Below are 13,972 nucleotides of genomic sequence, written 5' to 3' on the forward strand. Positions count from 1 at the left end.
ATAACACACTCTTAAAAATTGCACTATAGCTGAATGTGTGCCTCTAACAGAACCAGAGTTATGAGTATTCGAAAATTAGCATCTGGAAGGAACCTCAAGAAAAATAAATAAATTTTTCCGCTGGCACACTTATTTATCGATAGAAACGGACACTTGTATAATGTGTTCATAAATCGGTAAGTGTACAAAGTTTAAGCTAGTTATCAAGGCGAACGTTTTCAAATTTTAATCAAATACGCAGGACCACAAAAAAAACCAATGAAAGGTTAATAAAACCAGACCAGGTGTCGCTGAACACGATTCTGAAGTCCGCTTTGCTCCATCATGTCAGGATTTGCTTCTAACCTCAAAACTCATTGAGAAACTCAATGAACTCCACCAAAAGGCCTTCTGAAGTACGTCCTATAAAAGCCCTTCTGGAAGGCCTTCTATGGGTAGCAAAAGAAGCGGCCCTTCAATTCATGACAGCTCATACAAAAAAAAAAGGAAAAAGAAATGTAGATTGGAAGGCCTTTTGACTCTCCGGAAGGCCTTTCGGAGGGGCTTCTAACTCCTGAAATTATCTACTGGGTTATAAAATGATGTATATTTAATAAAGCTATGCACGACGAACATTTTGGCGAGCCCGCAAATCCCGCGGATCCCGCATGTATAATCCCTCATTTCTGATCCCGCAAAAATGGCTCAGCGTTTGCGGCACCCCGCCTTTTCGGGATTGAATGCCCTACTAGGGAACTACAAAAACAAAAATTCGTTCCAATTTTTTTTTTGTACCAATAGCCCAATATAAAAAATGTAAAAATCTGTACAAATGTACCAATCGTGTGACACTGCCGTTTTTGGCCGATTCTTTTTACTTTTTCACAATTTTAACAAATGTTCATCAAAATTTGAAACTGTTTTTAGAATTTTTTTGAGTACGCAGTTTTTTAAATTTTATTATAATAAAGTGCAAGGTAAGTGTTGACTTTTGACAATTTTTTGTTCACGCATTTTTTTCCAAAGTATGTACGAAAACTTTTTTGTATGGAGAAAATCCGCAACATCTTCCACTAAAAATTTTCCAAAAATCAATAGTAAGTCCTAGATACTTAAAATTTGCACTATATTAAAATAAAAATGAATGGGCTGCAAACCGCATACTCAGAATGTTTCAAGAAAAAGTTTGAAATTTTTACTAACATGGTTTTTGTTAGATAACGAGTTACACTTTCGTAAAAAAATAAAAAAAAAAACATTAAATAGACGAAAGGCAAATAGCCATAGAATGCTAAAATGTCGTTACTGTCAGTATTGTTACGATTCGGGTTCTTTTACTTCTTTTTTCTTTTTACAAAAATACTTTTATCATTAAAAATCTACGGTTACTGTTACAATTTGTTAATAATTGTATTCAATACAACAACTTTATAGTCAGCTACCACTATGAGTACAACTAATGCTAGGTTTCCACTAGGAATTAAATTGCAAAAGTGACAAATGATTAAGTCGGGCATTAAAAAATAATCGTGTCATTACATTGAAAAATGAGTCATTAAGTTCATTTCCACTTGGCATTTTTTTAAATGGCATACATTTTTTGTAATTCCAATGCCTAGTGGAAATTCGGCATAAGAAATGTTATTTTGAATGAACTATTATTTAAATATTGAACAAGAAAAAGACTATGGGACAAAGTATTGCAATGATATGTATGCATAGGCGATATACTAATTTTAATATATATTTATGTATGAACATACATAAATAAGGGAATAGCTTCTTGAATGATTATTTGTGTAATATTCGAGAAAAATATATTCAAGTATATTATTAAATTTTTTTTTTTAAAGCCATGTGAATTCTATTTAGTGATAGACAACGGGACCCACCGGTTTTTTCGTCATTTTGTAACCGTACACGAGACATGGACCAAGGACCAAGGAAAAGTTAAAGCAGTGGATTGCTCCCTGCGAACATGCACCAAAACAAGGTCTCTTGGCCAACAAGGGAATAGCACACATACATACATCCAAAGTCATTTGCATCGATTTCGATGAAAACGGTAAAATCGATTGCAAATGAATTCTATTCAGAGCTATTGGATGGGCTCGACATTGCTTCATGACAAAAGATTCATAACTTTGACTACGACCTATGTATTACCACATCCAGCATATTCAACCGATTTAATTCTCTCTGAATATTTCTTATATCCAATACTGAAGTCATATCTACGAGTATAAGCTACAATAAATATGAAAACTTAAACAAAACACACCCGAAAATCTACTTCTGCACTTAAAGTTGTGAACTTTGATATATAACACTAAAGTATGCGTTATAAATATATCTACATAAATCCTTGATATTAATGCACCACTGCATTTAACATCTAAGTTTTAAGTTATACCAAAAGACAAAGGAATCTTAAAAGTAAATCGACATTCAGTAACTTCAAGAGTTGCGGGAACAATGAGCAGCATCCAGCTGCCGAACAACAAAAGTTTTGTAACAGCTAAATCCTTTGTATTTATATGTATGCATGTGTGCGTAAGTGTCGTCGACCCAACACTAAGCAGCAAACACAAAGCAAAAGTTCACAGCAGCAAAGCAGATAGGAAGTCATTAACTGGTAACTTGACTCTTTGTGGTGTCAACCAATCTGTGCATTCCTTATTTTAAAAAGTCCTCTCACGCCTAAAATGTACAAAAACGAAGTAAGGTGACTTTTGGCGGCGGGCATAAGTAGAACTGTCAATTGCCAGACGAAACTCAATACACACACGTGCATAGTATGTACATATGTACGTACATGAGCTCAAGCTGATTGCCAACTGCTGACTAGTAACCGCAATGCAAGGTCAATGAGCAGCAGCAGCAAGCAGTTACCCCTTAGCTTACTCGGTAAATTATTAGGTGTTTAGGAGTTTATCAGCTAGGTGCTGAGTAGCCGAAATGACAGGAATTACAGGTTGTACGTGCTTTTAAGAGCCAGACTATACATAAACCATTTACATGCATACATACATATGTACATACCCTGCAGTAAAATTTAGAGAAGCCTGGCAAAGCCCTAGTTCCGATCTACATATTTCAGAACTATCTCTGAACTGGTGCAAAACGGCTGCAGAGCGGGACAATTGAAACTTGCGGTGTAAGTGTACAAATTCTCACTTCTCGTACAATACGAAAGTGGCTCAGCGAGAAGACCTCCGACTCAAACTTCAATAATTATAATAATTTTTTTTTTTTCTGTAAAAGAAATGAAAAAACGGAAAACGTTTTCTTAAAAAAAAAAAACTGTCCAAAACGGAACCGGTTAAAAACTAGTTGCAAAGTAACTCTCTGGGCGACAATTGCCAGCGCCAATGACATCGCCGTCTAAAACTGGACAGTTGAAAGCATTGCTTGGGAATTGAGCTACTACTCTACTTTAGTTCTGAATTAGTCAGATTTTCTGCAGGGTACTTAGGTCACTATACACACATACTCGTTCATACCAAGTGACACACGCCTTTGCAGCTAGTCGCGTGCATTGTCTAGCCTCGTCAATATTCAAAGTTCAAGCGTTTGTTTGTGGTGCGAACAAAGGAAGCATTTGTCTACAACAACAACCAGCACAGCATCACAAAAGTCGCCAACCTTATTTATGTTCAATGAACCAACCACTGCGAATGAACAAAATTTTGTTTGGCGGTTGCAGGGAAGGCTGCTATTCCCAAAATACCCTCATACTTGCAAGTTAAGATATCTACTCGTGAAAGCCGATGCAAAAATTTGAAAGCATTAACCGCAAAAGATCCATTCAACAAAAAGGTAAGAAGAGCAAAAGGAATTGACTAATGCTAATCACCTTGTCCTGTAGCTTGCAGCAGTTTTTTTGTTTATATTGTCGCCTAATTCATTTGCTCCGTTTTAGTAAATTTACACGCCCACTCACTCATTCGAGGATGTCTTCTCTGTTTACGTTGTTTTTACCTTTGTTGCTTGCTTGTTTGCTTTACATTTAGTCAGCTTGGCTCAGTGTTCAGGCAGCTGCTGCGTTGGTTGTTATTATTAAATTATACAGTAATAAACAATTAAGCAGATTAGAATTTGCGAATTGCAAATATAGTACTTAATGTATGAGTGAACGACAGCTGGAGACTATTCATGGAATATATTTTAATGTTGGTTGAATAAGAAGATTTGCATAATTTCATAAACATAGAGTAGTTTAGTTCTTGACATGCTTTTAGCAGTGAATTAAAATAACAAAAATGTTCTGTTAAAATGATTATATTTTTGTGATGTAAAACAATTTAAAATTTATTTCCACTTTCGCATCTTGCATAATTTGGTAATCGCTCCGAGTATGGCTTTTCGAGTGATTCAAGTGAGGCAAATCCATCAAAAATTGTTCACTTCAAAGCAGTTATCGTTTTTGTTGTGGCATCTTTGTTTGCGGTTGGTGGTAATGTGGCAACTGTACTATCAGAATGGCATCAGACAATGAAGTCTGATGCCTTGACAGAAATTTGAAAAAACTCTCCACGATAATAAGAGGACTCACATACCGGCTGATACAACCACCTATTTGACAGTCCAGACAGAGATAGTTGCGCCGATAGTATTTAGAATACAACGCTGAGCTGCCGTCGTATTGAAAGAATAGTTCAAATGTATAGTGAATTAAACAGTGTATAATTATATAGCAAACATCTTAAAAAACATATATTTAGAAACAGTATTATTATAAAATAGTTTAGTTACTTTATCACATCAGTAATATAAAGTATAATAAATTTTTTTGCAACTGTCACTTAAAAAAGTGGCGTTAAATTTAATATAAGCGTCGTAAGTCCTTTCGATCAGTTGTTTATGCTAAGCCCAACACGTGGAGTTCATTAAGCGTAAAAAAAAATGGCATTAAAAGTTCTTTATATTAAAGGTTTCGAAGAAAAGTTCTTATGACATTCTGTTTGCAAGGATGTGTTAATATTTAAAAAAAAAATTCTTAATTTAAATGTTAATCACAAGTCTTTTAGCACCCACTTACTCTACAGTTACTCAGTTTGTAGCAATTTCTCTCACATTGTATACTGTAGTGGCATGCAACAAAAATGTTCAATCCCTTTCCATGCAGCTCAACATGAATCATCTGCTGTATTTTAATATGAACGTCTTCACGCGATTCTTCTCACTCTAAAACATATTTTTGCTATGAATAAGTGCCATACCATTGCAACATAACCACGGGCAAAAAAATAACTTCACTGCTTTGAAAACAAGTAAATGTATCAAATAACTTTCGCCGCTGGTAACAAAAAAAAAACACCAATAAAAGGAAAGCAAGGAGTTAAGTGTGAGTAAGTGCTAGAACGACACGAGGGATACAAATAAAGCGCATTTGGCACAGATGCACATACATATGTACATACACTGCTACACAGAGCGAAAACCACATAATAAAATAAAACAAATATTAGAAGATATCTCTTTGGGTTTTCTTCAAAAAGAAGATTATCTTCTCAATGAAATAAAGAAGGAATTCTTTCGAATTTTATTAAAAAAGTCTCCGCTCGAACCCGGGACCTACAGCCTGGCAATTTACAGCTCTACCTATTCGACTACAGTGGTCGCCTTACCGACACTATTCTGTTTAATAATGTGAATTTCTATGTATGTATTTCAAAAGAATTCCACAGCACATTACATATTACTAAGAAGATGTACTTTTCAAAAATCATTCAAAAAGACATTTGACAAAATTAAGAAGTGCTTCTTTTTAAGTGGTGCATTCAGGCACATTTTTCTACGAAATGTGATTTTTTAAAGCATGTCTAAGTAAAATCAATAAGAATTGTCACATAAAATCAATAAGGAATTTTACCTTTGTGTGCGGCGGGCGGAAAGATCTAACTTCCGCTCCGCGTTGTAGACAAGCTCTAGATCATGGTCGGAAAGGCCTTTCATATTTTTTTTTGTCTATTTTAGCCCTTAGCCTAGAAACTTTTCATAGAGACAATCTTCTTAGTTCTATACAAACATAGGTCATATTTTTCTCTGTGTACATACAACTATGCATTCATTTGAGTCAAACATTTGTATGGTTATCTTTAACTGCAGACAAATGTACATACAACAATGTTTGGGGAAAAAATTGCGGCAATCGCTTACACATGCTTATATGTAACTACATACAAAAGTGTGTGGGTATGTATGTACATACATATAAATGTATTTCCTCCAATAAAATCCCAACAGCATACAACAATCCGAGCTACAAAAGATGCAGCAAGTGAGTAATATTTTACATAGCCACCAGTCGTCGTTCTGCGATGTATGAAAAGTTTCTATGTATGTATGTGCAATCCTTGATTCATCCAAAGAGCCAAGAAAGACAAGACCAACAATAAATGCCGCTAAAGTATCAGTGTCAGCATCCGTCAGAGCAATAACCAGATTCTGTGGGTATGAGATCCTGGCGCGATTTCAGTGCGATACATACCCCGCAAAAAAATTGTGTCAAGTAGTCTCTAAAGAGAGCAGTCGAGAATTAGTTTACATGGCTTACAATTGGGCATTGATTAGTTGCAACTAATCGCATATAGTTATAATTGGAAATGGATTAATTTCTAATCGATTCTTCTGTTACGGTTGCAATTGAACAAAGAAGTTTCTTATCAGCTACCTGCCACTTTCGATACTCCTTCGAGTACTCTGTAGGGAAAATCTCAAGTTTTGAAATTACACAAAAAAATGCCGTATGCAGTTCTTAAGAAAAATTACAAGAAATATTTTTCATTATTTCTGTTGCTAGGAAAACTACTTTGCGGTTGCTGTGAATTTTCTTGAATATAAAATAAATATATGCGCATTTTTTTCTTAAAAACTGCAAAGTGATTTAAGAAATTTTGATAGAAGAAGATTTCTTTTCCATTTCCTGTTCATCATTTTATATGAATTTTTAGTTCTTCTTGAGAGCTACACACAAGCCTTTAACAAGGAAAAAATAAAAAAAATAACAGATTTTTGTATTTTTTTCATATTACCTATTTTTTGCAAAAAAATCAAGTTACTAAGATGAAAATCGATGGTTAAACAAAAAACTTGTGACTGGTCAAATGAAAATGTGCAATAATTTTTTGTATGAAATAAGGTCAGGAAATAATGTTACTCGTACGATGTATCGTACATTCCCGTGCCCGTACATATTTACTCGTACATGGCGTATGAGTAACATTTTCCATGTTAACGTCTGAGTTTTTTCATTCGCAATGCAAACTTAAAATGAAAATAGCTGGGGAAAATGACCTGATCTAGAATAATAGTGTACAGATCCGCAATGTACGAACCAAAATTAAGTTAACGTGTGTCGGCGTTATTTTGTCTCTCTACAATGGTATAAAGGAAACTATCTTCATAATACATGGCCGAATAAAAGGTAGCGCTTCATTCAATTTAAAGGGATCTCAAAAGTTGTACTAGTCGCATATTCATTTGCGAGTTATCTCGGTGCCATCCGGAACTGGTAGAATTATTCGCAGGGTATCTATGTATGTATGTATATTAGGGTGGTCCAAAAATGGGTGAGAAAAAGTAAAGTCGGAATTTGTATGCTCTCAACCCCTAGAAATGTTCTATACCGAAACAAATTACTCCCTTCGCAAGTATTTTATATGGGAAAAAACCACTTTTCATAGAAATGGTTTACAATTCTTGAAAATCAATATTTTTCGATCGGAAAGCTCTGTTTCTCTTTAGGAGATTCCCCATAATAATACCAAATTATTTATTTAACCATTTGCTTGTAGTAACTATATTTCATAGGTCCACCCTAAACCCCGGAAAATGCCAGAAAATGCAATGGTGGGATAAATAAAAAATCTTTAGTATCAAAAAATGGTTCAATTAACAATTTGGTATGGTTTCAGAGTTTTCCGATCGAAAAATATTGATTTTCAGGAATTGTATACCATATCTACGTAAAGTTTTTTGTTCCCCATATAAAATATATGGAAAACTTTGAGCGCTTCGAGCGACCTCTAACTATTTTTTGATTAAGAAAAAGGGGTAAGTTTTTTTCGACATAAAACAATCCTAAGGGAGTGCGAGCATTAAAATTCCTACTTTACTAATTTTGGACCACCCTAATGTATATGTACATATTTGAACGCTGGCAGGAGAGTGCGGTTGCACTTCCAGTATGCATGTGTGCGTATTTCAAGAGTCAACTCAATAAATATTTTCATGTTTGGGCACTCGGTAATACTCACTGTTGCCAACTTAGTGCTTTTCGCACTAAATTTAGTGCTTTTCTTAATTCAGCACGCGAAAATTTGTCAGTTTGGTGCTTGGTGCGTTTTTTGGTGCTTTTGTTTTTAGTTTTAAGACACCAAAACTGTAAATGTGAAACAAAAATGTAAGTTAAATTTAGAGCAATTGGAAGTTTCGTAAAGAACTTTACAAAAATGGAAATAACACCATGGCACAATGACATAAGCGAAAGAGCATACCAAAATTACATACGGTAATTTGCCATTGCCTGCGAAAACGTCCATGTTACTGGATCCAGGAATCGATTTTTAGACCTTTAATTTGGTCTGAATTCGTTATATTTTTTACGAATATTAAACAAAGCAATAGCAGCATCTAACAGTGAATGAATAATCGAGCAAGCAGCTTTTTTTCCACTGTGCGCTCAAATAAAACACTTTAAAAAGGGAAAACTTTCACATATTTCCCGAAACTTCATTTTTTGTTGTTACTTTCGTTTGATAGAATTGTAAAAAAATTACCAAAAAGAAGAAAAATTAATATTTAAACAGCGCAAATCTAAGCGGAATGGCAACGCGGGACACAGATGCAAATTAGAAAACAAGAACAAAAATGATTACGTCGCATCGTTTGGACGAATATATTTGAATTTATAGAAAACAGAATAAATTCGACCGCCGAGCAAGAAACATTAATTTTTATTAATTTGAATCGGCATAAAATTTTATATGCATACAATGTCCATTAAATCCACCAATAAAATATTTGGTGCTTTTTTCGAGAAAAAAACGCGATTTTTTTGCGTTTTAGTGCGTTTTTCAAACTCAAAACTTGGCAACACTGGTAATACTACCAACTGATGTGCACTCTATAGACTATACCCACTGCGTGTGGTATACGTATGCGAGCCCGTGTTTATGTGTGTGTGTGTTTAAGGGTGTTTAAGTGTTGCAATGAGCTTTTTCACAAAAAAAAAAAACAAAAGTAAAAAAATGGCATTAGTTGTATACACATACGGAAAGAGAAAACCTTGATTAAAACTTTGAAACCATTTTTCTCACACTTACCACATTATGATTTAAGATATTTTTCCAGAAAACGAGCGATAGGTACATGTGTATTTTTATATGTATATATACATATACAAGGTACGTTTTAGTGTAGTAAAAAGCTGTTGATGCTATCTGCCACCATTTTATCATTTATTTATTTTTTCTACATTTTATTCATATGCAAGCAAACTTGTGCATTTTTACGCAATAAAACATGAATTTATAACCATCAGGCACTTATCTAGATATCTCGTATTTATTTGGGGGCTTCACAAGATGTCAACACAAGTCAAGTTTGTTATTTTAGAGATGTACATGTACAATTCAAACCAGCCGGGACTTTGCTAATATTTTCTGAAAGTATACACAACCAAAAGTTAGCTCGTATTTTTATTTTACGTCCTACTAAAGCTTTCATGTCGTTCCCATGAAATTTTACTACATATGGGTGTTTCCAGCGGAAGGTCCACCACGACAAAAAAAATAAAAGTTTTATATCTAACGTATTTACGGGCCGATTTGTCTGCTTTTTAAAATATATACTGGCTATGTAAGAAGAATAATGTTTGCATAAATTGGTCTTCCTAGGTGGTGCCAAGGTCGAGATATTTCGAAAAACCGTATTTATGGTCCGATTTGGTTCGAATTTGAAGCATAATAAATCATAGATTTCTAATAAATTGACCCTGAATTGGCGCTGAAGTCAAAATATAAAGTATATTCTACATAAAATACATGTTTTATTTGCGTTAAAAATTCATTTAAAAGCAATATTAACAAAAATATAACGATGGAAATTTATGTCACGTGACGCCACGTCACGTCACGTTTCACACTGGGGTTGTAAAAGAGAATTGAAACAATTTGCATTAATTCAAAAAACTCTAAAAACAACTAGAATTGCTCCAAATCATATCAAAATAAGTTTCATCAAAATAGCCATCCACAATTCGCAGAGTTTTGCGATTTTGTAAGAAAAGAAAAAATCAACTTCCATTTTTTGTCACGTAACGAACCTCTCTTTAAATGCTTATATTTCAGGACCAAGCAGTTCGATAGATTTAATTTTTCGGTTAAATATAGAGCTAATTATGTGCTATACAATGGCCCAAAAAAGTTAAAGAAAACAAATGGTATTCCTATTTTGTATGACATTGAAATCGTACGACTGTCACGTGCGCCACCATGGGAATGCCCATATATGTGTCTTAACCTTTAAGTTTGCTCTAAATGTCCGAGCCATCTGCCTGTTTTAGGCGTTTTTTCCACTTTTTTGAAAACTACTTAGGCCGAGACATGAAAACTTTCGTGTTTTAATTTTATAGAGAACTCTACGCTGGTGGCATGAAGTTTTTGCCTGAGATGGCCCGTAGTAAAATTTTCCGACGAATAATTTTCTAGAATATTTCAATCCTTTAACCACTTTCAAATTTTGCTTTTTCTGTATGTCATTGAATTGGGTCACGAAATAATGGGCTAACATGTCTCTACAGCGCTCGACGGCGACAGTAACGTTTATCTCATCTGTGAAAGAGTAAGAACCTGCGGGATGGAAACCCCGTTCCGGCGGCCGCAAGGCCTGGGTTCAAACTCGTTTCAACCCAACATTAAAAAATAAAAAACAAAAAAGGTTTTTTTTTCTGATAGCGGTCACCCTTCGGCAGGAAATAGCAAATCTCCGAGTTTATTTCTGCCATGAAAAACAGTTTCTCATAAAAATGCAATCGCCGTTCGGAGTCGGCGTAAAACTGTAGGTCCCTCCGCTTTGTGTGACAACATCAAGGCGCGCGCCACAAAGCGGAGGAGAAGCTCGGCCAAACACGAACATACATATATGCAAGCGTCAACCTATTATTATTATTAGAAACCACATTCCAAAATATTTTTTTAAATCTCTTCAAACACCTTTAGTTCAAATATCGAAATTGGAAGTGCCAAGTGAAGCCAAGTCCTTCTCCACTTGGCCTTCCTCTGCTACAACCAGCGGGTTCCAAGTTGAATACTTTCAGAGCGGGAGCGACGGTGTTTGCTGTATTTTAATTCGCTGCACCATGTCGTTGTAAAGCTCATGCGACTTTTACTTAGTCATAAATATTGGGACCCGAGGTAAAATTCTGAAAACGCCGACATGGGCGGATTCGGGACCTAAAATTTGAATTTTGGAAAGGGCGGGACTGGGATTTAATATTTAATTCCGCGCCCATCTCTAATATGTATGTATGCACGTAAGGGTGGTCCAAAAATACATGCGAAGAAAAAAGTTGAAATGTAAAGCATAGCTCTAGGATTCTTCCTAATGGAAAAAAAAGAATATCCGATTTTTTTGTTTAAAAAAATTATATTTGGAACTGCCTTAAAGCCTATGAAGTTTTCCATGTATTTGATTTGGATTTTTGGACCGCCCTAATGCTCATACATATTCCAAAGTATTTACAGCGACCTTTTATTTATTCGAAAATTTTCCACGTGTAGGCATGCAACATTCCATATTAAATACAGTAAGTGTCAGCATCCGTGGTGAAAGTGCAACTTGTAATAGGAAAATGTAATTACTTATGAACATAGTTGGCGAGTTGTGTATAGAAGCAAAAATGGGTGGAGTGGATGTAGCGCCTACGCATTACGCATTGCATTTGTATTCTTACACCTTTATGTTAAATTTTTTGTTAGTATTTGCAGCTCATGCACACCACCTCCAGCAACTTGGCGTCGTTTTATGCAAACTACAGTTTTTTATTATTTACTTACTGGCATACATACCACACATACATACATACGTATGTGTGTAGATAGGTGTGTTCATAATGCCGCGTGCAATGTTAATTCTTTTAAAATATTTTTTTACCATCAAATTATCGGAGCTGATTCTTTTTATACAAGAGCGCACTTGCGCACAAGGGTATTATAACTTTGTTCGCATAGTAATTTCATCGCAATTATTCTTTTAAGCCTACTTGAGCATAGTATCGAAACGGTTTGAATTTAAATGTGTGTAAACCCGATATTTAATACGTTCTCCGGGTATATACAAACGGTTCGATTTCATCCGAACTTACAGTTCTTTACTTGTTTATCTTCTTTTAGTAACTCAGCAACTCTGATTGTACCGCAAAAGTCAATAATTAAAATACTACATTCGGATGTTAAAGCCAATTTACACGACTACTTTTTACCCTGCGTTTTTAGCACATTCTCTTTTAAAAAAGTCTTCGAAAATTTTCGTGCATTTACATGATGACTTTTTCTTTTCGACGTTGCTTGCTTTTTTCTTTGACATTTAAGCCCCAAATTTTCTTTGGTCAATTATTTCGTCCTCATTTTTAAAGGTAAGCGAATAGCGAACTCAAAGTAAAAATGCGAAAATGTGAATTCGATAAAAGCGAAACGTCAAAAGAAAACCTGAATTTCGCAGGGAAAACCACAAAGGTGCAAGCATAAGTTGCATAGTTTTTATTGCAGCTGTTATTGCTATTAAGTTACAGTTAGACCGCTTTGGTAAAAACGAAGGTAACTGTTTGATAAGCTGAGTGTGTGGTGGCGGCTGCGCTGTCGGTTCTTCGGTTATGTGGTACTTTAAGTGGTTTTATAGGTCGTGCATTTGGCTCAAGTGCAAATACTCACTCATGAATAGCTACCAGTGGCCTGCACGATTATGTTAGTATCGTACGAGTATGTTATTAACTAACACTTCTGACGAGTACAACGATGCGAAAGTAGCATAGTTATTCGGAATCGCCGCATCGCCACATCGTGTGATCGTGTGATTACTAAATAGCATCATCGTTCTATAACAGCATAGCAGTGTAATAACTCTGCTAATGAGTTGGTATCGTCAATAGCAGTGGTACCAATATTCCGATTGCAATTCGATTCAGGAGTAAATCAATCCGAAAATCGGGACGAAAACCTAATTTCATATTCTTAATTCGATTTGACAGTTCTCTGTATCTGTGTTTGGTTTTTTTATTCGCTACAAAATTGATGGAAAATATAAGATCAAACAAGAATTTGCAGGTATTTCATATTTTGATTTTTATTTTACGCGAAAAGACCTACCAGAAAATATACATAGCTTCCCAGATATTTTTTGGTGTCGCACAGTGTTATTAACATGTTACCTTTTTATGTAATCATGCAGCTCTCTAGTAGCTACATATGTTCATATGCATATAGATACATAAATACTTATGTACATACATACACATGTACGACCTGAACGACACAATGACAAAAGTAATAAAAAATTTGAGAGGTATTTTTCTGCGTGTGGCAAGCAAACTAAATTCAACACATGTACAAACATACAATATGTACATATATGCAGGTATATTAAAGCATATGTACATATGTAAATACTTGTATACACATATGTACATACATGTATATACATACACAAATTTGATATGCGATTCTGTTCACTCGTTCATGGTAAAAAGGTAGTATGTTTGTAGTTGTATTTGTAGTTACAGCTTGGCGGTTTCGCTCTACTGCAATGGCAGGAAGCTCCCGCCATAACTGCCACTAAGTACTGTCATGTCACAATTGCTACCGTTGCTCTTATTGCCCTTGCCAATGGTGTTGTATACATTTACTTACATATCTATGTATGTATGTACATAAATACATACATATACAGGCATTGTCAGTGTTAATGATTATTAAGACAATACTTGAATTGT

The 13,972-nt window shown here is 34.9% G+C and overlaps 1 protein-coding gene across 1 annotated transcript in view; it reads left to right on the plus strand.

Annotated features, from left to right (window-relative positions):
* Window positions 1–13,972, plus strand: part of LOC118739162 (uncharacterized membrane protein DDB_G0293934-like) — a gene marked incomplete in the record, with an annotated part of 266,030 nt that overhangs the window by 176,871 nt on the left and 75,187 nt on the right.

This window comes from Rhagoletis pomonella, unplaced genomic scaffold (genome assembly GCF_013731165.1).
Source record: "Rhagoletis pomonella isolate Grant_MI unplaced genomic scaffold, Rhpom_1.0 Rhpom_scaffold_00005, whole genome shotgun sequence".
Taxonomy (NCBI): Eukaryota; Metazoa; Arthropoda; class Insecta; order Diptera; family Tephritidae; genus Rhagoletis; species Rhagoletis pomonella.